Source organism: Polyodon spathula, chromosome 9 (genome assembly GCF_017654505.1).
Source record: "Polyodon spathula isolate WHYD16114869_AA chromosome 9, ASM1765450v1, whole genome shotgun sequence".
Classification (NCBI taxonomy): domain Eukaryota; kingdom Metazoa; phylum Chordata; class Actinopteri; order Acipenseriformes; family Polyodontidae; genus Polyodon; species Polyodon spathula.
This window is the reverse complement of record NC_054542.1, coordinates 33,929,518-33,956,268: the sequence shown is the minus strand read 5'-3', so window position 1 is coordinate 33,956,268 and position 26,751 is coordinate 33,929,518. Positions and strand designations below refer to the sequence as shown.

General features: G+C 34.9%; 1 pseudogene; it reads left to right on the top strand.

Annotated features, from left to right (window-relative positions):
* The window catches only part of LOC121321078, a 113,742-nt pseudogene that overhangs the window by 58,835 nt on the left and 28,156 nt on the right, over positions 1–26,751 (top strand).

Here is a 26,751-nt window from a genome sequence, read left to right as displayed (position 1 = left end):
GCACAGTTTCTTCTGGATACTGTGGTTTTAGGTGTACAGCAGACCCAGACTGTTTTTCTGATAACAGTCTGTACGTTTTAAGGCCTCAGTCTCTTTGCTTATGGTAGTGACTCGCTTGCAGCTTGCTTCCTCTTCTTGGGTCAGTTTTTAGGCAGAGTCCCGGAGTTGCAGCTTTGCTTAGCTGACAGCACCCTGTTTAGCATTTGATGTGGAGCGCAAAATGTTTAGTTTTGCTTGGATATTTACACTATAATCTATTTATTGTCTCTGCTAAGTAGCCACTTTCATGAGATCATTTGTGTATCTTAAACTCCCAGTCCATTGATGTTTTAATGTCCTTTTCCACTGGGACATCACTAGTTTATGTCTTCCTTGTGTCAAAGCGATTGTTATTGCACTTATGAGTTATCTGCCACCTGGCCACATTCCACACTTTTTCACTCACACCATGAATTAAACAATCACTCAGTTAACTAGGTGACTGGACAAATGACGGCCATCTTGGCTATTAATTAATCATTTAGCAGACATTTTTATCCAAAGCGACTTACAGAGACTAGGGGGTGAAGTATACATCTTCAACTGCTGTTGCAGAGTCACTTACAATAGGACCTCGGTTTTATGTCTCATCCCAAGGATGGCTGCACGCCTTCCCTTCACCAAGATGCCTGCCAACCATCAAACCTTTATACACACACACATGCACCCATATGCAGAGCCTATGCTCTCATATAAATAAATAATATATATATATATATATATATATATATATATATATATATATATTGTACATTTATATTGTAAAGCAGATACTTTAATGAAATCATTTTTTGTATGCATTTTTTCTTTAAAAACCAAAACTGTTTTTAAATATATTATCTCCCAGGTTGCTTTCACCATTCTTTTTGACTTGGAGGCACTTCTGAAGATCTGGTGCTTGGGCTTCACTGGCTACATAAGATAGATCCTTCACAAATTTGAATCCCTGTTGGTAGTTGGAATGACCCTGCACATTTATCCAGACCTGTATCATTCTCAGTTTACTTACTTCCAGGTAAAAAACAAAAGGAGTAATAATATTGAAAATAGCAGTCATTCATTTGATGTACTATACGGATAGCAGTGACGGATTGGGGTCAGTGAGGTGATTCTGGGATTCAGTGTTTGTGGTTAGTCATTCATCAATTTCCCACTATTCAGGTGCCAGCAAGCTATACTGTAGCTCGCTAACAACACAGTGTAATAAAAAAAAAAAAAAAAAAAAAAGATAATCCTAGAGACTGAAGATCTTAATAGTATGATCTTAATAAGATAAATATTAAAACAAAAATTAAATGCTCTGAAGGTAATAATTTAAGAAATCTACTTTACTTGAAACTAAAAGGATGTTAGATTTAAAAGTTGGAAATTAGAGAACTAAAGGTTTTAATATGACTTGTCAGTGGAGATTTACAGGGTGCAATGACAAACAGTTGTATTCCTCAATTGAGAATTAGAAGCAGACTCCTTGCATGGCATGGCATCTATTAATGCAAGTAACAGCCAGATCGCTGCTATCCAATTAAATGAGGACAAACTAGATCCAGATTCATGAGAATTAAAGTGTACAGTACGTGCTTTCTGTTCTGGGCTAAACACAATACATGTCCATGTTATTTGAAAGTGTATGAAAAAAGAGGTAACTTCTGCCTTCTAATTCTTTTAGTAAATGATAATGCAACAACTTAAGTGTCTTTTTCGATTAACAACTATTTATACATTTTATAGTAGTTAAAACTAATCTAGTGTCAGGATTGCACATATATATATATATATATATATATATATATATATATATATATATATATATATATATATATATATATATTATATATGCTCTGAGCACACTCTTAAACTCAGAGGAGACATTTAAGGAGGACAGAGATGTTTTAAGCTCCTGTAAGTGGTTTTGTTCATGCACTGGTTATACTATATGTCAAGACAACTTTTTAATTATCAAGAAAATCACTCGGACTCATTTAGTTTGAAGTTTTAACGAATCAGTGCAGTAGTAGTTCTCTTTTCTGTTTATTAAATGCTTTAAAAATTAGATTGGTTGGTTGCGCAGACAACTGTAAATCCCAAGTAATAAGCAATTTGGGCAACCCAGTGCTTTTACAGGTTTAACAGCATTAATACTTCAATACAGGAATGCAGATATGGTTATCATGTGCTTAGCCTTCAGGCTATAAAATACAAAAAGCTAAGGCGTCCACCGCTAAATCCTACAACATACAATATATCACTCTCTTAAGACAAGAACATAATTTCTGTACCTTATAGCAATGCATCCAATATAAATGAGATATAAATTCAAATGTATGCATACCTTCCAGTATATGGCAGTGTAGTGTAGGATTTATTGAAAAATAAAAACTTCAAAAGACAGAGACTTCTAAATATGAGCAATCAGTTTTTCAGAGACCCTCAGAGCATGGACCACATCAGCTTGCAAGATCGTTTAATGGTGGTGAATGGGGTCTTGCTCTGGGCTTATATATAATTTCTCTCCATTGAATACATCAGGAGCCCCAGTTAAATCTGATCATCAGTCTGCCACGACAGTTCTTATCTTTGAGTTAATTATATATTCTAGAAGGATCCGGTCAACTCTTTTTAAAAATTAATTGGAGTTATATAAAAACATTCAAATTAATTGGATATTACTCCTTTACAAAATATTGGAACATGATCTCATGGTTCTAATTTTCATCCCCTCCTTTCTCTAAAATTTAGGTGATAAGTTTATTAAAAGAGATGCTGTTTTGTATTTAACATCAACTTTTGTGTGATTATATTAACCTGGGTCTGCAATATATTCCCTCTGAGCAGCATATTATGTTACCTTTTCAGTGTGTTGCCAATGGGCCAGTTTAACGTCATATGCAAATATGTATTAACAAAATATTCGACCAAGACTTGGGCAGGTTATCTTAAGCTTCTGAATAAAACTGCTAAGCATACAGTGGCCAGTCCTGATATTTTAATTTAAATTCAGGCTATAATGAACATGTTAAATATAATAGTCTCATATTAACTGTACCATGCTTGGACTAAGCCTGACCTCTCTCTGTTTCTATAAATTACTCTGCACAAGCAGGTTTTAGATACCCTGTTTACTTGCCAAGGCCAGTGTCTTAATTAATATGAAACTCTACTAAAAACATCATCCGAATTAGTCGCTACCTGATAAGAACATCCAGTGCTCAAAGAAAATCACGGACATTTGCAGGGTTTTTTTGAGATGTTATAGAAATAAAATAATGACTTGGATCGCATTACTGAGGAATTTGTTGATAAAAAGTGATCAGGAGATGATGTATCAGTATGCACGACTATGAAGAGGAATGTGATAAATACAGCGAACAAGGGGTGGGGCTTGGCTGGAGAGGCAGTACTGAGTGTCCTGTTGATATGCAGTGCCTTGTAAACCTGTTTTATTGTGAAAAAAAAAAACTTTTAAACAGCTCGATTAAAACAAACAGCATGTGTGAAAATAAATTGGACCTGACGCGTCTGACAGACGCTGAATAAATGAATAAGTGGATTGCTAAGGGTTAACGAGATTGTCCATTGTAGAAAGGACCTTGGCTTTTAAGTTGCTGATCACCAAAAATCCCATTTCAATAGCCAGAACCTGTTTGTCATGCCCAGTACTGCTTTTGCTTATAAGCAGGAGAAGAAAGGGTCGCAAAATTAGTTATATTCCTTCAGCAAGCTTACTAAAGTTATTAAATACAGTTTACACTTTATTGTCTTATATTCAAACTTAACAGTTCCTCTGTTTTGATTTGCAGTAAAAAGTTTATATAAACTAAACATTTGTATTCTTTAATTGATAGTGTATTGTCTAAAAGACTTTTAGTTGAAGACAGAAACTGAACTAATTCTTAAATTGATTAAATTAAATACTTGATCCTGCTTTTACAGTCTATTTGTATTACATTAGAGCCTTAAACAAGCACTTGTTAGTATAAATGTTCAGTTTTTTATTAGATCAAAATACTTTTTGATCGAATAAAATGAACTTTTGATACCAGGAGCTTTCTTTTTCACTTATTCAAAAGGATACAAAATAAAGCATCCTACAACATTACTATTATCAATGTATTTCATTCTATAGCAATCCATATCTTATAAGTAGTGTTCCGCGTTTCGGTTTATTCCGAATTTTATCGAAAAATTACTGGATTTTTTTTTTTTTAACTGGACGTCAGTTTTTACTGATTTATACCCAATTTTTGTCCGTTGTTCAATATTTTCTAGGAAATACACAATATGCAGTTTTATTTTTACTCCAACATTGTAATAAGCAACCCTACACTGTATCCTAGGATACGTCAGACGTTTAGACGTCAGATGATCAAATAACATTCAAACATGGTTCTCTGTCACTTCACCAGCACATTAATATCACCTCATTATGTTGGCCAATCAAAGTCTGATTATTGTATTAATTACTGGGCATAGTAACGACTAGCTTGATCAAAAACGAGATTGAAATACTTACACGAAAATATCAGATTTTTAGTGAATGAGGAATGGGGAGAAAACATAAATCAGTTTATGAATATTCAAAAGAAAACAAATATTTTGAAGTATGCAAAAAGCAAAAATAGCAGAAGTGGGTCAGATGAGGCAGAGGATGCATAGCATTGCAAATACTACACTGAGGTACATGTTCACGCTGACAATAAAAGAACATACTGAAAAATAAGCGGCACATTAAACTAGAACAATACAGTGAACTGAGAGACACGCAATCCATGTATTCTGCTTTTACACATGATTTAATAAAAAAGAAAGCGAAGTGCTGTGCTTTACTGATCAGCCACTGTTTATTGCAGAGAGGTATGTATTGGTGACTTTGTGCGACAGTACTGTCTGTAGTAAAACACTGCCTAACGCTGACAATCTTAATCGTAAATATTTGACAGAAAATGGTGATGCATTAGTTGTCAATTTTCCTTTTTTTAATGATTTCAAGGCCAATAAACTTGGCTTGTTTTGTGCTGATGTCATGTTCATACCTTCTATAGATACTATTTCCGTTTCAATTAAAAAATATTTTGTACCGATTTTATCCCTATTTTATTATATCTCAAATAAATTCACGAATATTTTTTAAAGATAAAAAACGAAATTGCGGAACACTACTAATAAGTCAGTTTGTTCCTATCAAGATTTGAATTCTCCTCCTGGCTCAGCTCAAAGTGGCTCTGCGAACACCACAGGCCTGTGCATCCAGCATTTTACATCACAGGTGTGGGTGACCAGAGTCTTTACTTGATATCTGCAAGACACTTGTACACGTTGGCAGGAACACCCTCCTCGCTATTCTAGCTTACCCAAATGAGCCCATGTTACTGGATGACCGCTGTCATAACACACGCATTCAATTCTCTTTACATCCCGTGGGTCTACAGTCAAGTGTGAAAATGACATCCCTTCAGGACTATTACATTCAAAAAGAATTCGACAGTGTCTGACTAAGTGACTACAGGCTGGGCAAGGTTTCGCCCTTGTCAGTGGTGATCCACCTCTGCATTTGTCATATCCACACATTAGAGCTGCTGTGCTCAGTCAGCTCTGTACCATGAACAGTGGTTCTGGATCTATAACAGTTTCCTTGATACATCATATTTTTCACAGAGGGTAATTTTAGGAGGCACGCCCCCCCCATCCAGAATACAGGGGCGGGTCAAAATTCACTCCTTTTCATATCACTTGGTTTCTAACCTTTTTTGTCTTCCACATCATCAGTGGGCAGACTCACTGTAACTGAGTCTGGGTCCATTAAAGAACTGCTCACCCTAGCAACTGAGACCTGCCATGCAAAGGGTTCCAATGATTTACAGCACAAAAGGGATATACCAAGGCCACCTGTGACCAGTATAATTCTTAACTTTGCTTGTTAAGAATTTTAGCTGAAACATCTTTGTGAAAATGTGCACAACCAAGGGCTGAATACTGATCAATCATGATGGACTGCCTCAGAATAATTAGCCTTGTTTTCCTGGGAGAAAGACACATTCACTTGGTGCAGTGGGTTTAATTAAATGCAATAAATAGAAAATTGCAAATATTTTACTAAGAATTTTCTCAACCAAAACTTAAACTTGAATTAGATTGTGTAACAAGTTCATTTATTACCCTTTTCTTTGTCCTTGAAATAAGGATTGTTTCATTAATTAGTATACCTTATAGGAATAGTGGACCTATAAGGTATACTAATTAATGAAACAATTAATTAGTATACCTATACATCAGCTGGCTGGTTATATATATATATATATATATATATATATATATATATATATATATATATATATATATATATATACACACACACACACACACACACACACACACACATATATATATATATATATATATATATATATATATATATATATATATATATATATATATATATGTAGCAGGGCGGTAGGAAAGCCCTGCTGTTTATGTATTTTGTTTGTTTATTTTTAGAACGGGGTCTCCCCCTCTGCCCCTGTGTTATTTGTGAATGGTGTGTGTTTTATTTTGGAAAATGGGTGTTATTGTTTCTGTCTGTTTTGATTTAAAACCTCCTGCAGAAGGTGGCCATCTCCCGAATTAATTAAGTGATTTGTTGCTAGTCGGGAGATGGTCACCTGCATAAATACCGGCAGCTCTCTCAGTACCGGGTGTGGTGTTCAGAGGCGGAATGAGAGCGAGCGAGGAGAGAAAATCTAAAATCTAAAATCAGGATCAGTGACAGCAATCTGCCCAGCCTGACCTGTGTGTGTAATTTATTTTGTGTTTGTGATTTGTTCTTGTTTGAATATTTATTTTGCTCTGTGAGCACAGTATTATTTTTGTTTAAATATTTAATTAATTATTTTTATTTAAATAAAACGGCGCACGCACCATTGCACCGTAGCCGTTCTTGTGTTCAACAACTCCTTCTGGTCTGATATAGTGGCCGCAAAGGTTTCCTGCCGGTATGATATATATATACGGTGATCATATAAATATATATATATATATTTATATATATATATATATATATGTATAACAATTATCGGATTGTTGACTTATAAAAAGACTTAAAGAGTAAGTAGTGGGATTCCCAAAAATATATAGCATTATATGTCCCCACATGTTGCTACACCTGTTTATATAATGTACCTGCCACTTTTCATTGTAATTGGAACTGCAAAACAGAAGTCCTTTGAAAAAGAATGGTTTGCAATTAACATCCCCAAATTATTTGTTGCATGTCTGTTGTTGTAACCCAAGGCTCAGTCGTTGTTCATCACAGCAACATATTTGTATTCAGTGTTGCAGGTTAATAACATACTTCCAGTGAGTGGCTTCCACTGAGTCATTGGGCTATTGTGGTGTGCTAACAGATTAGAGCGATGCACTGGAACTGTTTCTACAGAAATAATGTGTGCAAATGATCTGTCTTGTTTATGGTTTAATCACAGTATTTACTGTACACATACCACAAAGAAAAAAAAAAGAAATAATTTTTTTATTCAGTATTTTTTTTATTCAATATTTTTGTAAAATAACCCTTTAAAATGTGCACCTCAAAGGGGAAGTTCTAAAGAACCTGTTTAAATCTACTTTATTCTTACTTATGTGAAGAATACAGTGACAGCACAAGCTGTGCTGTTTGTATTCTGCCTTACAAGAATGCAAATTCTAATGGAATGGCATTATGGTGCAAAATGGCATATCATCTTATAACTGGTATAAAGGGCCACCTGTGGGGTAATTATACATTTACGTAAATGTACTGCTTCATTGTATATACTTGCTGTATTAAATCAGTAAATGTACAACAAATGAAGCATACACAATTCCTGTACATACACTTTTTAATTGCATTCATTTAAAAACAAAAGAGTTACAATTTCTATGTAAAGTAATTCAATTCTTTAGTACATTTCTGATCGTATTCTCTATGACAAGGCTTGAACACACATATACACATACACCGGCAATCAAAGGCAAAGCTGGACACTGGCTTTCATCTAGCCAGAGGTTGATAACAATTCTGTATCTTTGATCAAGTTATTTATTGTTTGTCTACTCAGGTGTAGAGACATATTTTTAAAATCAGCTGGCTGGTATCAATACACAGGACAAAGGGTTCTAAAATGTATTATTATTATTATTGTTATTATTACTTGTTTTTTTCTTAAAATTTGATAAAAAATTTTAAAAAAATTAAAAGACCAAATCTTCTAATTTTGGCTAGTAATATATGGATATATAATGATATATATATATATATATATATATATATATATATATATATATATATATATATAGTGTGTGTGTGTGTGAATCAGTTTAGTTTCATTAAATGTTTAAAAATAGATTCACAGAAATTGCTGATTGGTATTTTCACAGTATTCTCGTCTTTGACAGGTGCTCAGAGTAGTTTGTCTGATCAAGATTTCACCAGCAGTGGAAGTACAACTTTTGTGTACAAAATTTTGGGACCAGGGAAGAAACTTGGCAGTTTATTTGGGTTCACTGCCATTCTTCTTATTGTAATGTCAGCTATCAGTTTGCAGATGTTCTGTTTTATGGAAGAACTGGACAGATTCACTACATTTCCCAGGGTAAGAACAAATTAAACACAGGGCCCAATTCAGTTAATATATAAGCTAATGTATTAATATAACTCTTTATCTTGGGGCCCTAACTGAATTTCTGGGGAAAAAAAATGAATGTATGCAATAAACTGAGGGTTATAGAGAAATATTGAATCCTAAACCCTTAAGCATGCAAAGTGACTCAGTATAGCAGGAATATTATCATTACCAGCTGTGAAAATGACAAGTCTCAACATCTTGGTTGTATTGCAATTTCATTAGCAAAGGTTTGTTAAGAACGATGTTGACGCTAGACCTGTTTAACTCATCTCATCTGTATGCAACAGGAAAAACAGCAGTCCAAGTAATGTTCAGTGATTATTGATGATACCAAAACATGCTGGATTGTACTTTAAAACAACCACCAGGGGCATCTTGTTTATTTCAGTCAGCAGATGTTGAACACAGTGGCAGGTTCCTTAATTGTAGAAGCTCATGGAATGATCATTAACAAAATCTCATTTCCACAAGATATTCTTTGAGATTATTGCATTGGTGCTTGGAAAAAAAGCCCTCCTGTGAAACTGAATCAGCTCATTTGCATGGCTGTTAGGATGGCTTGAAAACCACTGAATATAATGATGTTTATCCCTTTCCTTGATATACAGCATAGACCTGCTACAGGACTATCCATTCCAGTTAGAGTATTTGTTCACAGATTTATTGGCTGTGCAAATGCTGTTCATGTCTTTCTTATATTAGAGTCGTGTTTTTTTGAAGTTGAACTTTACACTTCAGGTTTCATGTAATGCATTTGTTATAGAATAAAAATAAGTGTCTGATTCTTTAATGGTAACTTTTTTGTGCGAGGCGGCCTCTTTTTTTGCTAAATATCCTTGTTTCCTGTTACTGTGATTTATTGAATAAAACTGTATCATTTTATGTTCAGAGGTATACCGCTAGAATGAAATTAAGGCATTAACAAGCTAATATAAATTAGCAGAAAATTTGTCTATTCTAATTCTGTGCTTATCAAAATATAATGACTACACATTTGCATAAAATTGTAGGTCCTTTTTTTTCAACAGCTCCCAGCTGTCACCCATATATTTGCTTTTCAACCCCATAGCAGGATAAATTACAGGATGTAAACTTTAAAACCATGTTGTTGCAAGGGTAGCAAATGATTATACTTCCTCGACAGTGGCCATGGAACTTGAACACAAATTAAATAATAGTTGACACATAGTTGACATTTAGACAGAAATGTACTTTTTAGACTCCAAAAACATTTAAAAACATATTGTAAATGAACTTGACCATTAGTTGTTGTTACATTTGCAATAGATATTGAAAAAATATTGAATATGAAAAAGAAGAAACAAGTTGCTTTTGAATCCCCTAGGTACCTTTTCTAGTAAAATAAGTTATTTTCAATGCATTTTAAGAGACACTTTTTTTTTTTTACTGTACAATGAAGTGGCATGTTTTTTTTATTCTAAACTTTTTTGATTTTGTTCTTTCTGCAGGCCTTCATGTCAATGTTCCAGATCCTCAACCAGGAGGGATGGGTTGATGTCATGGACCAAACACTTGTTGCAGTTGGACATATGTGGGTACCAGTGGTTGCCATTTACTTTATATTATATCATCTTTTCGCCACCTTGGTATGTGCTTTTCATTAGTCATGATAACTTTTACCTGGTCCCTGTGCCCATGTGATAATGAATTAAGCCCTTGATAAGCTACTGTATATTGCTTCTAAATATTGAGAGCCCGAGTGATGGTAATCTGCAGTCTAGAAACGCCTACACATTAAGCAGCACACACAGAAGGGGTCAGGTCCCCATCATCTTGAGTGACTTTCTGCAGTTGCTTTATATTCTGCATATTTAATTTAAGAAAAGAGCTTTAAACCCCAAGGCATAGATTGTTAATTAGAAATCGGATGCTCTTTACTGGTGTATGGCACTTTAAATGAACACATGGAAAATGTATACCACAGAGTTTCTTTATTCACAGTAAAGAATAAATTAAACATTTAGGAGTTAAAGAAAGCTTTTGTGCTTCAAGTAGCATTTCATTGTATATACTGAAGTATTGCAAGATCACAGTGAAAGGGAGTTTTCATTTAAAATAATACGGAAATAGTGTGTATTACTATGCATGGAATTTGCAGAAGAGATAAAACACAGGTTAGGTATAACACTAACCAAATAGAAGCTTGCATTGCATAAGCATATATTTAAATGCCATTTATGTGTTATGAATATGCATACAACAAGTCTTGAAAGAGCTAGCATTTTAATAACCTGTTCATATTCAACGCTAGAGTGAACTTTTTACTGGCTCATTTTTTTTTTCAAATTTATCTTGCATTTATTCAAGTCCAGTTCGAGTAACTAGGCGAATCGTCCTGTTTCAAATGACGCTGTGCTATTAAGCAGACATGGAGCTTGATAGTATTTCCTGAATTCAGATACATTTATTATATTGTACTTGTTATTTAAACAGAATGCTCCATGAACATACATGGAGTGCTTAGCTTGTCTCAACCATGAGTCTCAGCCCACTTGCCTATTTAGCCATCCTCATGTGAAATAACTACAGTACATTATGAATGTCTAAGTAGTATCCTTTACTGTACAGTATGCCTCTTTAATATATATCTTTTTTTCAACTACAGTATTTAAAAAAAAATACCATACTATGTACCAATAAATGCTTTTGGTCCCTGCAACTAGGCAGCAAGGGAGTACTAATCATTATCATATAGACCATTTCTGTTTGACTGAGGATGAAATTATTCATTATCCACTGATTCTGTGTTTCAGTTGTACTCTTTTCTGTGGCATAATAGGGCTGCCATGTTGTGGGTATGCTTTGTTTTTGGTCACTAAAATACCTCCTAATTGTTACATTAAATAAATAATGCAGGCAAAATGTGACCTTGAACTTGACATGCTATAAGGCTCTTATGTGACTTTTGTGACATACAGTATTTATAATCCAGGGCTGGCAATGGAACATAAAACAAGCAATGTGATTGGTCGAGAAAGGTTCCAGCTGTCCATATATTGGGTGGAAACGGACAGATGGAGCCTTGTCACATATTCTAAATCACTGCGCTGCGCAGATTTTGAAGTATTGGTAGTCATCTTGCTTACAGTTGTAGAAATACAGCTGTAAATGTGAAACTGAGTGACCAATTACCTGCAAAAAAAACCATAAGTGGTAAGCAGACATGCCGATTTGGATGAATAACAATTAAGTTAACTGGAAGATACCAAAACAGAAAAAAATACCGAAGGAAAATTATATTTATTCCTCCCGTTTGTCTACTCAAACAGTGCGTCTGCACTGAGAGGAAAACAAAACTCAGTGAGATATATAGATATTAAAAATAATAAAGTGCTACAATGATTCTAAAACTGCCTAAAATGTAGGTTTCATTATTGCCTAGTTTTATATAAACAGGCAGACTTGTTTTATTAGTGCTGTAAAGGATTGGCCATAAAATTAATGAACACCACTGCATATACAATATGTAGTGTGTGCAGCGGTGAAACAAAGCACACATTGATAACCAAGGACACTGCAGGTAATATCCTAAAGTCACACTGTAAGTAAACCCCCCATTGTAGGAAAATATGTACAGACACAATGGTATAAAAAAGGAATTGGTAATACAAATTTCTTCTTCTTCTTCTTCTTCTTCTTCTTCTTCTTCTTCTTATTATTATTATTATTATTATTATGTATTTATTTATTTATGTATTTATTTATTTATTTCAGAATTCAGACTGGGTGGAAACATTTTACTAAAAAATAAATTAAACGATTATGGATGCATTACTTTATCATTTTATCATATACACCAATTGCTTAATTCTGTGATTTGCTTCAAGTATCCATTCAGCCCCATTGATTCTACTTGATGCAAAGCCAGTAAACTAAGCAATGTATGTATCCTGTGGATATAAATACACCTTTATTTAACTCTGTAGTAGTCAACTAATAATACTGAACAAAGAGGTCAGATATACACCACAATTTAGATAATACAGAACTCCATGTTATTGAGCTGAATAGTTTAATTTGGCTGTGCAGGATTTCATTTGGCATATTAATGTTATTGGTAAAAAAAAGGAGAATAGGCTTAAGAAACCTAATAAACAGCCAATTATGTACTGTACCTAAAGGGCTTTTTCTGGGGATATCAATTATACCTAGCTAATGACTGGAAGGTCCATAGAGATTTTATTTTTATGCAGAGCAAATAAATGACTAAAGGGAAACTAGCTATCTAGTTGCATGGGTTATCTTGAAATAGTTCAGTCGGAAGAAACTTGAAATGCATGACAATATTCATGAATGTCTAACTCAACTCACTAAAGGGCATTCTTGAAACGGGATCCAACTACCTTATTCAACTGAAGAAGATATGCAGACTGACTTACTATACACTGTACTGCATTTCGTGAAATAACATTTTATGACCTATGTTCCCATTAATTTTTTTTCCCAGATTTTGCTAAGCTTGTTTGTTGCCGTGATTCTCGATAACCTGAAGCTTGATGAAGACCTGAAAAAGCTTAAACAGGTAGGCGATACCTGCTTTTCTGAATATTCAAATAGTAATGTGTATACAGTTTTCCAAATAAACTTTTTTTATTCAAAGCTGCAGTGGTTAAACTGAAAACTGTAATATGTGGAGGAGGTTAAATGTCAGCAAAACTTGCAAATAAAATGTATTGTTTGCATAAGTATTCAGCCCCTTAAGTCAGTATGTGGTAGAAACACCTTTTATAGCAAGTACTGCTATGAGTCTTTTTGGATAGGTCTCTACTAGCTTTGTACAGTAGGATGGTGACATTTTTGCCCATTCTTCACAGGAAAATTGCTCCTGTTCTGATAAGTTTGTTGGGGATCGTCAATGGACTGCAATCTTCAAGTCTCACCATAAATTTCCGATTGGAAATTTGACTGAGCCACTCAAGAACATTAATTCCCTTCTAGTTCAACCACTCCAGGGTGGCTTTGGCTTTGTGCTTCGGGTCATTGTCCTGCTGAAATGAGAATTTCCTCCCTAGTTTCAGAGTCTTGGCTGACTCCAACAGGTTTTCCTCAAGGATTCGTCTGTGCTTTGCACCATCCATTCTCCCCTCTATCCTAACATGCTTCCCAGTCCCTGCTGAAGAGAAGCATCCCCATAACATAAAGCTGCCACCACCATGCTTGACAGTTGGGATGGTGTTGACTGGGTGATGTGCAGTGTTGGGCTTGTGCCAGATGTAACGCTTGGAACTTAGACCAAAAAGTTCAAATTTTGTCTCATCTGACCACAAAACCTTTTTCCACATGTCTGCAATATCATCTACATGCTTTTTCGCAAACTCCATACATGCCTTAAGGTGAGGCTTTTTGAGTAATGGCTTCTTTCTTGCCACCCATCTTTGTGTAGGGACTTATTGTTGGCTTCAGAGTGACATCCTGAACCTGTTTCCTGCTTGTCCGGTTGCTCAGTTTGGGAGGGTGTCTGGTTGGTATGATGCATCTTACACTTATTAATGATGGACTTCACTGTGCTGAGAGGGATAGTCAGCATCTTTGAAATTTTCCTGCTCTTTGCCTCTCTACCACTTTATCCTTGATTTTGTTTCGAAAGCTCCTTGGTCTTCATGGTTGCTTTGTTGATTCACTGTGTGAGTTGCAGCTTGAAAGGCTTTATATACCTGAGGGAAATTATCTACAAGTTAAACCACTTTGAGTACACACAGGCTGAAACCATTTCACTAATTTTGTGAACTTTCAAACAAATCATTTGCATCTGAGCTGATTTAGGGCTGCAGCAAAGGGGTTGCTAACCCAGTAAAGGGGTTGAATAGTTATGCAACTGAGATTAATCTGTTCTTCTCTGTAAATCGTACTTATTTATATTCTATATGCATTTTTTTTAACTTTATCAATATGGAGTAGTTTGTGTAGATTCTACATGTAAAGTCTAATTTGAAAGTGTCTTGGAGTACGCTCAGGTGCCAACAAAATGTGAAAACTTTGCAGGGGAATGAATACTTCTGCAAACCACTGTAGTTATTGTGAACTTTAACTCTTCAAAAGCTGTAACTGACATCATTTGTATATATCTCGCCGTATCTTGCAAATGACATTTCCAATGGAATCTTCATGATAAATTCATGGAAATGCACTCATATCGCACACATCTTTAGAATGTTGATTCGTTGTGGTTTTAGGGGCTATTAAACTGAACATTTACATTTCTTTTTAGTTAGGCTTGTCTGCACGTATGTACTTGAACATACTTACCGTGCTCTAAGCTATTCCAAAATCAAGAAAATATGGTATGGTTGTGATACTATGGTGACACTGCAAAAAAAAACTTTCCATTCTGGGTTGTGTCTTCTGTCGCATGCTGTTACCTTGGCTTTGTTATTCAAAAATAATTTTACAGTTTCACATTCGATCTGTAAAACTATGTGAGTAAACTTTATACGGTAGTGTGTACTCAGTATGGGACTTGCTCATAAGGTTGGGTTTGAACAGTATTTGGTTTATAAGCTTTAATTTCAATTCAGCATTTTTAATGACCATATATAGTATTAGCGTTAATTAAATTCTGGACTGTCTGAGAAGCAGATGACATGTAGGAAAAAATATAGAAAATGAAAATGACAAATGATTAAATTGTGTGTGATAGCTCTTGCTGATTGTACATTTGAACACTAAATGCTTAATGGATTTTACAGAGGTCAAAGCCAGCTTTGTTTATCATTTGATAAAAGGCATGTGTTGGTAATCAGTTCTTTGAGTTTTGCAATTTAAAGCTGTAATAGTTTCAGCTTTATGTCGGAGTTTTTTTTTTCTAAATAGGATTTTGAGTTTGCTGATCCTTTGTGTCAAGGAGACAGGGTTTCCCCTAGAGGTAAATTAGATGGCATCAATGCATCCAGTCTCATTGTGGCTCTGTTATCATTTAGAATTATTTGCTTCTTTATCTGGAGATAGAATAGAATTTGTTTTTTTTTGTTTGTTTTTTAATTAGGTGACATTGTGTGTTCTTCCCTATTAAGGAATGAGCTGTAAGAAGATTAGGAGGGTCATAGCCATCTCTGATTTATTTATTTTTTTAAGCAGCAGGAGCAGTTATGTGGTGGGATTTGTGCTGCTTCGTAAGACAGCTATGTGTCCTTCACAAAAGCTTATTCTAAAATATTGATAATGCTTTTAAAATGATATCATGTTTATATTTGGATTGTATGTGTTCAAAAAGAGTGAGACCATTAGGTGTATCCAGTTTCGTTTTGCACACAAATACCAAATAATCACTTGTATGTATTGCTTTTGTCAACATCATTAATTAGCTAGTTTAACCTCCATTAACCTTTTTCCCCAAATAGCAACCTATATTAGTGCCCTTTGTTGAACGGTGAGTCACCCAACAATTACTGTCAAAGAAACATCAACAGACTGTAGCGCTTAGATTACATGCAATTGTAAATAGGGACAGTTTTCTATTTCTGTTTCTCAAATGTTATGTTGTCTTAATCAAATGCAGTACTATTGAAAGTGTATGATAAAATACAACACTGTGGGTTAAAGTTCAATCGTTGTTGTTAATTCTAAGACCTACAAGTGTAGTAACTTTTGATTAGGCATAGTATACTCAATTGCAAGTTTTTTCTTTAGATGGTAGTGGTATTTTATTTTATTATTATTATTATTATTATTATTATTATTATTATTATTATTATTATTATTATTTTCGAACACTGCGCAGTAATTTCCTCAGCACAGATCCCTGGACGAGATGATATTGTTCTACTGATAAAGAATTGACCATTTTACAGGTGCTAAGAATACTGATGTAAACTATCTATAACTAGACAGGATGTTACAGATGATTGGCACCCATCCAGTTTTTACATTGGCCTTGATCATGAGTGGATATAAAGGGAATTAAACAAAAGAAATACATTGTTAGGCATGTTTGCACCTAAGTTGCAATAACAATCCTTTAAAAGCTCGTTGTGTATGCCTTTCTTGATTACCTAAGCTGTTTTATTTTAACGCTGATAGGGCATATTTCTCTACCCAGGTGGCAGGGATGCAGTCTTTAAAGTTTTAATTGGTGTATCTGTTGTTTCTTGACACAGTTAACTGTTCCATTGCTGTGTAGATAATTACAATTACTTTTCTTAAATAGTTCAAGAAGTAATGTTGTTCATTTGTGACAGAGAATGGACTGGAGGCCATCAGCTACATGCAGCCCTTGAGGACCAGAGATGAAGCCGCATTGTCATATTATTGGGCAGTTTGCGACTTTCATAGTACATGTCAATAATAATTATAGTATATACTAGATCCTGATATTGATGTGACACAGCCTTCTGAAATTTCTCTGTACCTGATGAAGTATGACCTCGTTAAAATAGCTATACTGTTTATACATTTTAAAAATAAAATATAGTACAGAGTGCGATAGGTCAGGATTTTCACCCAGCCAGGGTCAGTAGCAGATATCCACACGTGACAGGTGTGCATTCATCGTGTAATGCACCGCACCGCATGTACTGTACCTTACTCAAATATACATGCAGGAAAGGAACACCCTGTTTTAATTTTACCTAGGTTGGTTTTTAATTGTACCTATATTAAAAAAAAAAAAAAAAAAAAAAACTCCTTGATTACTTAATCAAATGCTCTAATTACTGTAGAACAGGTTGCATTAATTTCAGTCTGTCAACACTGCATTTGTAGAATACCTTAATATTTTGTCCTTGGAGGATTACAGTGGTGAACTGGTAGATAGTCGTCTTTATTTTTCCTCTCTGGACAGAACTAAATTGATCAGAACAGTGGCAATACTGTCATTTACATGACAGAAATAGAACATCCCTTTACAAACATAAATACACTCAAGACATATTGTTATACAAAGGGTTTATATATCATTCATCTGAACAGATCAATGGGATAGACCCAAATGGTCAGAGTAAAATATCTTTTTAAAACCTGCCCCCTAAGATTAATATTGGAAACCTTGTCATTTACAATGTTTCTTACGAGTTGCCTTAATTAAGTCATATGCAGATTATAATTGTTACACATAATACTGGTAGCATAATTTTCTGTTAGTTACTGTCAGATCTCACTGCAGTGATTGTCTGTATCCCTTCTCTAGATTGATTATGCATTCTAGGAATACTGGAGGGTTTTGTAAATTACAATACAAGTCCTAAACAAGACTAAGAAAGAAAAAAAGTTTGGTTAAAGGAAAAAAAAAAAAAAATCTAATTAGCTGAGGTATCTTATTTTGAGCAACCAGGGGCCATATTGTTTGTTTTTTGTGAATTGTGCACATTTAACAAATAATAAAACAAACAGTTTGGCATGTTTTTTGCATTCCCTTGCCCCAAACTCCTAGGCCTCCCATAATTATTCTGAGGCAAGTTTCTAATTTTGGCATGGGCTGACCCCTATAGACAAGTCAATTATTTGGTGAAAAGCCATCTATTCTACTGACTGCCCGAAGGGGAGAAGGTGAAAGCATATTATATGATCAGTGAAATCTCTCCGTCATTTGTTTTTTTTTGGGATTCCAAATGCTGTTATCCTGCGATGAAACAACACAGTACAGTGCAGAAAGACAAACATCTTTAGTGACAGCAGCATATCACAGAGCCAAAAATCTAACTCAGAGCGGAAGTGGCACTAAACAGATTTTTGTGTTAAAAACCAGGGCTAACATTAATTATAGCAATGAAGTTCAAACAGATATTGTGTAGTATGAGCAATTAGAAGCCATTCAAGTTTGAGACTGAATGGATGTTGTGAATGTAGAACAAATGAATAGCACACTTGATTGAAAATGTAATGAACTACAGACTGGCCGTTTTGATACAGCAGTGTATGTTGTGGGGGCGGTGTGTAGACAACTAAATGTTGAGCTCAAAATGTGAATTTTCCTAAATGTAACTGTAGGACACACTAGAGAGTCTCTACTGATACAGTGTTATCTTACCTTGTTAAACTAATTCTCTACCTGCTTCAGAATAAATGCAGTTTGTGTTTTCCTTCTATAATATGCTGTATACTTTGGTAATAACATAACTAAAAAGTAAATCATACTGAAAGTATGTTAACCTAAAAAAAAGTCAAAAGCTGTGTAGATTTATCTAGAAAACTACTAGCTTTTGAAACAAGCATTTACATTTTGTTTATCAATTATGTTCTGGAATTGGAGAGCATTCGCTTATTCAATAGACTAGACTGATGAATGCCTACAGGCGTGCAACTTATGATATATCTTCCCACAAGCATAAAGGAAATAGAAAATGTTATAGAATATGTTTATCTTTCAGTGACCAAGTCAAATAGAAATAAATCATTGGAGGGCCATTGTCTGTGTGCTGTTTGGAGTCGACTATCACATTACTCTTGAGGCAAACACATTGGTGCTGTATAGAAAATGGCCATGTGTCTGTGCTTTCAAAATACAATTGGAGCTGTGATAAAGTGAATTCTCTCAAGCAAGGCTGTATTATCAGATCTCTTTGACACTGTTTTTTAGGGTCAAGGTTAATTATATTAGACAAGCAGAATATTCGACACTGAGTGGTTCTGATCCAATTTATAAATGGTCACATGTTGGGAAGCCTGCTGTTTATAAGCAGCACACACACAGCTGCTGGCTCATTGTGAGAGGCCTGAATTTGGAAGCAAGGCTAACTAGTGCAAGCCAACTGTCTGGGAGATTTCAATTCTGAGCATTGAAAACTCCCATCTTATTGGCAGCACTTTAAAGTCTGGAACACACTGCCCGATGTGATTGTCGTTTCTCAATGGGGGAGCTCCCTAATAAAAGCTGAATCTCAAAACAATAATTGTGTGAATATAACAATTGTTACAGCTGTGTGTAATGGTATCTAAAACAGAATTCCACCTTTTTACATATCCACCCTGACTCTGGCCCCACCACAGTCGGATATGCGACAGAATACTGTACAGACTTAAACTAGGTTAAAAACAAGGTTACAAATCTGTTATGCTGGCTCAATTTCTATTCATTACTCTCATAATCACTACAACTAATATAATCGTTCCTCACCCCTGAGCATGGCGTATAAACATACACTTTTTTATTTTTATCTTGCACTTTGTGACAAAACAAGCAGTTAAAAAAAAATAAAACATCAATAATAATAATAATAATAATAATAATAATAATAATAATAATAATAATAATAATAAATAACACAACTTGGCAATTATGTGTTAATAGTTAGGAAATGTATTATTCATTTTAATATAAGGAACTGATAAAATTAAAATACAAATGAAACTTGTATAAATGTGCACTTAGGGTGCTCAAACCTGGAAGAGCATCAGAATTCAAATAATGCAGTACTAACATTCAATGCTGCAAATGTATTTTCAGTGATTAAAACTCCACCACCATGAGTGCCAGAAACAGACAGTTCAGTGATTTTACTGATTTTTTCCCTCTCACATTTTGGGTCATCAGAAGAAAGATTTGCTCTCTTTTTCAATACTTCAACCAAACTTACCTGCTTCAGTTTGCTCATTACTACGACTAAATAAACAGTACAGTCCTATAAGCTTATTGGTTGCTGACTTTGAGACTTGCGAGTGGGGATGTAATACACTAACCGATGTGAGGGAATCGCATCGCAAAATAATAAACATGTTTAAACTTTGCGGGCCGACTGACATCGATGGGACGATCCTGTAAAATCGCATCACAAAGCTATCGATCGCATCGGGCAGTGTTATTTGCTTTACAGAAGTGTGGGCAGAGGAGGCTGTGAATAAACACTTAGAGGTTACCAAATATATTGTAACCAAACAAACAAGTGATAATCCAGGTCATTAACATAAGGGTCAGTGCTGTGCAGTGTGTGATGAGTCTTTTACTGAAAGTGCCTCTTTATTACTCAGTGCTGTATCTCCACTAGGATATAGTGCCATAATAACTGATAGGAAATTTAGTTCAGTTTAAATATGGTGTGCATTTTTCTTCTGATTATGTATTTGACCTATACAGACCTTATAATGCACATTTAAAGGACTAAAAATGCTATTTATAGACATTTGGTACTGGTGTACATGTCCTATACACTGCCCTCAAACAAGTATTGGGACTAGTCTTATAAGTGTTCAAAGCTCCAGCCAGGTAGTTAAAACAACAAACCAGATGTACATACAGTACAGCAAGGATTGTCAAGTTAATGATTCTCAATGGAGTATCAGGCACACAAACCATCCTCATTTACTGTTGCAAAATGTCCTGACTATAAATTGCATTGCTGTAAGCTGGCTTTCAGTATATGACACACTCTGTGTTGATGATGGGGAGTCCAGCAGCTCTCTATTCAGAGGATTGTTCAAGCTTGTGTAGGAACTGTTGATGCAGGAGCTATCAAACAGCTCATATTAGTGCTGGAGTTTTTTTGATAGGGGTGCTTTAACTGGGTGTAGGCATTTCAGCAGCCAGAGCCCAGCAGCATGGATAAACAGCGGGCTGTCAAGTGTCTTACAGCAGTGACATGGCAGATTCCCCCCATGTCAGCAGGGAGAGTGATGAACAGATGCTCAATACATGTGGGAAGTAGGCAGGAGATATTCAAGCTAAGGAAAATCACTGCAATAAAACAGATGTCAGTCATACCTGACATTATTTACTTTTATTATACCAGATATATCTCCCAACTCAATCAAGGTGTATCATCATCTCAGCTGTTCAGAAATGAAAGTGGTAAAACCTGTTGTGTAATTACCAGGTTTCACTGTGTTCCAATGAAGAACACCACTCAAATACATGCTTTAAAAGGTGATTGATTTATTACAGTATTTTTTTGAGCCTCTGAAAATTCATTCAGAGATAGTGATGTGCCAAAATGTGAATGCTCTGATTTGAGCATTTAGATTTTAAAAAGAGGAAAATAGTATATATTTTTATGTTTCATACATTTCCCTGCCCATGTACTTATCCAGCTTTTAATGCAACAACAGACTTGATTTATTTATTTTGAAAAAAGGATTCACTTTAATGTCACTATTACATAAAACCACATTCTAACTTTTTATGTCTTAACTTTTAATTAACCAACATGTGCTATTTTTATTTTGTGATTAATTAGCCTTTTGAAAGATATTATTTGATTACAGATGCTGATGTCAACAGGACAGCACTGCAGTCAACGAGACAGAACATTATGTGTGTCTTGCAATGTCTTATGATGCCAAATACTTCGTCAGGTGGTTGAGGTGTAGCTGTAAATGGTCTGGAAGTTGACAGCCTGTGGAACACTAACATGGCTCATCAGTCACTAAATTAGAAGGAAATTATGGTAGACCGTTTTAGCAAGGTCTGGTGCCTGCAGACTTTTTTTTTATAATCAGAAAGCACAGTGGGTCAGATGTATCAAGCAGTTTTAGTGCAATTTGCGCCATTTTATAGGAATACTAAGATACAATTAAAAAACAACCTGGGCAAACTTGCTTGTTACTAGTTTTGCAGCATTAACAGTTTTATTTTCCATTAACAAAGTGTTATCAATTGCAGATTCTAGGTAAAGGCTTTCCACATTCTTAAAATGCATTATAATATATATTTTTTTAAATATATAAACATATTCACCTGGATGATCCTATTGCTGGCTGTTGACTGGCAAGCATCTCCCAACAGGGCTACTATGGATTAAGACATGTTCTGCGCTGGCTATAAAATCCAACTCTGAAAGCTTTGGGCCCCCAAAATAACATGCCATTGAAAATCTGTGAATGCCCAACAAAATGCAGGAACATGTTTGTATACAGAAATATCTTGCAGCAATACAAATCATTTGAATTGGTACCAATTTAAATATGCAATTGTGAAACTTTTGCAGTGTGAAAAAAGTTAAATCTATCCCTTCCTGTGTATTGATTCTTTTGAGCACTACCACTTTTGTGACTTTGTTTCAAGCCATTACTTTTACCCAATGCTCTCGGATATAGCTAGCCATGTGTCTGGTTGGGTGACTTTCTTAAACCACAGAAAACAATAGTCATGCAGTTTTATTAACAACCACTCAATTGCACCCTCTACACTATATTCAGTTATTTATCTTACCAGCTTATATCTGAAATGCAGGTTATGAGAACCCTAACAATGCCTTAATTTTACAAAATAACAGATAGGAAATATTTAATATTTACCTAATACCTTGTTTTGGTTGTGAATTTTGGGTTATACTTCCTTGGTCTGATATACCAGGCTATGTGTTGAAGAAAGGGAATCCAGGCCGAGTAGTATGTATGATCATTCAAATGTGATGGTCATTCAATATTTTGCCAGGAGTGATTTTGTTTATGAATTCAGCTAAACTAATGTGTTTTTTTAGAGTGACACTTCCGTATTATTAGACACATGGCCTCTTGACACAAGCACACAATGCATCACATTGCTTGACAAACCAAGAATCAGACATTCTGGAGATATGGGGATTCATCTGTTTAGTGTGTGATTTATAGCTATTGTGTGATCAGTGTCCAATAGGCACTATTTTTGTTTCTGGGGGGAAAAGAAAAGTTTAATCATTACTGTGTTTTTTCTGGCTTTGTGTGCAGTTTTGGTATGACACTAAGGCAATAAAAAACAATTTGCTTAAGTATGTTCCCTAGTACAAGCCATCTGTTGTATTTCAGGGTTTCAATTAATAAATCCCTATGCTTCTTGCTGCAGATTTCATAGAAAAGTCTTCTAAAATGCACCATTTGTCACCACATTCTTAAAAAAGTCTTCTACCTGCACCCCCCTTTTTGCTGTTATAACATTTACACAAAGTAGCAATATTGCCTGCTCAAAACCAAACCTATGTTTTGTTTGTTTGTTTGTTTGTTTTTATTTTTTATAAAATTAACATGGACCACAACTACAGTACTTTACAGGGAATAGTCAGGAAGAAGAAAAAAACGATTTTCAGAAGAACCACGTTTATCTGAATATGTAATATTCTTGAATATGAGTAAAACCCTAAACCTATCACAGCTCAAAGCTGGTTTACATGCAAGATATATAGATGACTGGAATAGAATTCTCAAATATGTAAACTGTCATATTAAATGTGTTGTGCTCATTCCAGTTGATATTCACAGGATTGACTATACAAGAGGTGGACTTTTACTTGAAGATTTTTTAAAAAAAATATTAGTTTCCAGTGTAAAAGAGAGTGCAGGATGTCCTTATGTTTCAGTAGCCAACGTTTTGTTTTCTAACATATTTGATATGCTGCGTGTATCTCATAAAAATGATAAAAATTCAAGTAAAGCATCAGGATTAATCTTCATTCTTCCAGAAAGCCTACTCCAAACACACAAGCACAGCATTTGAATAAGCTGTTTTATATGTTTAATTATATTAAAATGATTTGGCCATAATAAGAAAATGCTTTTTTTAAGTTAGCCATTTCCCACTGCTTTTGTGAGGCTATGAGTGGGTGTATGAAAACAGTGCTCATTCCCCTGGTTATTGAAACCATTTATTTATTTATTTATTTATTTTAACAATTATTGTTATTCACTATTGTTTATTATTCAGGCTTCCACAGATGGTGTTTTTTTTTGTTTGTTTTTTTTGGTATTTTAGATTGTGTACAGGTATGCTCTGCTGCCATCTTGAGGATATGCAGCACAGTCTCACTTTATGTCGATTTAGCTACGTAGAGGTTTTGGACAAACAACAATGGGTACACTTACATTATGTAAATTAATATATATATATATATATATATATATATATATATATATATAATATATATATATATTATATATATTATTACAAAATAGTATGTAAAGCTAAAGTAGTCTGCTACTCTATAATATATAACATTTTGCTTGTTAAGACAAGCCCCTTGGGAAGCATAATTATTTTAAGAAGCTCACAATGTGGGAGTGCACAGTAGACTGTACTAAGATGCATCTGTCAGTATGCCAGCAGCGCATAATGACTGTTATCTAAATCTACCTGCTATGTTTCTCTGCATTCTGTCTGGTTTTGTTGCACCTTGCTGAGCTACCAGAATAAAATAACCCACGGATTGAGCTACATTTATTCTGTAATTTATGTATGGGCTTATGTGCAAAAACATAATGCTCACAAGAACATCCTCGTGTTCTTAGATAACTGACTTAGATAACTTTCCAGCTGTGGTTTTGACCTTTACATTCAGGGCTATTAAATCAAGCAAGATTTATTGACTGAGGAGTGAAGTTTCTCAATGATACTTTGTAAAAGTATGTTTACAAAATGGAAAACCTTTTGTTTGTTGAAATTTGAATTAAATTCCTGTGAAAGATGTCAGTTAGACAGCATAAGAGATCAAAGGAAGGGTATTTATCTACACTACAGTAGTGGCCCAGGCAGCTGCATTGCAAGCTCTTCTACTATATCTTACCCTGTGGAATCTCAGTCCAGCTAACCCTTGACCACCCTTACAGATGAAAGGTTCTGTTTCTTATTTTGCCAGTTGTACTGTCATTCTTCTGACACTTCCACACTGGAAATCCTTGCAAAGGATTGTTTTAAATCATCACTAACTTGGGATGCCATTGATTTGGTGTCCAAGAGGAGAAAGACTTATTTTTCCCCCCTTTTAAACCAGTAAGCTTACTCAACCTGTTCTCTTTGAAATGAGCAGTACAGTATCCCAAGCTTAAATCCTTGGTTTTTATTAGGTTTTACTCTCAGTAACCCTTTAGACAGAGGCTAAGGGATATAAGGAATGCAGGTCCTTTCACTTTCTAAATGGGGAAAGACACTCCTTACATTTACATGTGGCAGATATGTTACACGCATCTTTCCATCTCTTTACAGCTGAAGCAAAGTGAAGCCAATGCAAAGTGAAATCCACTTCGGCTGTGCATCTTTGAGAAGTTCCCTAACAGGCCACAGATGGTGAAGATTTCCAAACTCCCCTCAGATTTTACAGTCCCTAGAATCAGGTAAATATTGATGTGCACTTGTTAGGCTTTAAGAGGTGTATGTATGCAGTAGTGCTGGGACAGACATGGGTATTACCTTATTTCATATTCATTCAAATTCCAGCAAATTAGTATTATTTCATGTACAGTAAGGAAATCTATCAGGATTAAAATAAGCCTGGTAGTGTGGTCAATTTACATTATAAGATATGTAGTATTCCTTAGGGCTATCATGGAGGTGTATGTACAGCACATATATCACATTTTACATCTATGTAGATAATCACTTATCCAATTGTGGTGAAAGTAGTTTTTTCTTTAGCACACACATATCTTCACAAAAGTGGTTCTAGATATATATGAAATCTATTTAAAAATTTTGTTGCATTCCATTCCATATTTATTTTACTTATGCTCCATGTTGTGTCCTGTTTTTGTTTCTTAAGGGAAAGCTTTATGAAGCAGTTCATTGACCGCCAGCATCAAGATACCAGCTGTCTGTTACGAAGACTCCCTTCTGCCTCGTCCTCTTCCTGCGATCAGTCTAAAAACTTTGGCGTAGAAGATAAATATATCGATCAGAAGGTTAGAGAATAGTTTTTTGTGAATATTTTGTCCTCTCCATTTGTTTTTGCAGGAACATCTACATGACAGTTCTGTGTTCGAGCAGCAGCAGTATGCTTCCCCGTATGCAGTGTTATATAATAATAGGATGTGTTAACACTGCACACAGTTTGCTCCAGTTCAGATTCAAGCTGAGCACTCTCCAGCTGGGTACCGGGAATCTATTCATTATTGGAAAGACAAAGATACAGTCTAGAGGTCTTCAAGGACAAGCCTTCAGTTTGTCTTTTAAAGAGAAAAACAAAATCCTATATGGGTTGGTAGTACAGAAAAACCTTGTTTGAAAGCCAACTCAGTAAAAATACCACCTTGCTATTGAGGTCACATTTTCATAGTCTGGATTGGCTCCAGTTGATGGCAATGTAATACAACTTAAGACCCTGTGTCCACTATCTGCAGTCCCAAGCACAGCATATATATATACTATATATAGCTATATATATATATATATGATCTATATATATATATATATATATATCTATATATA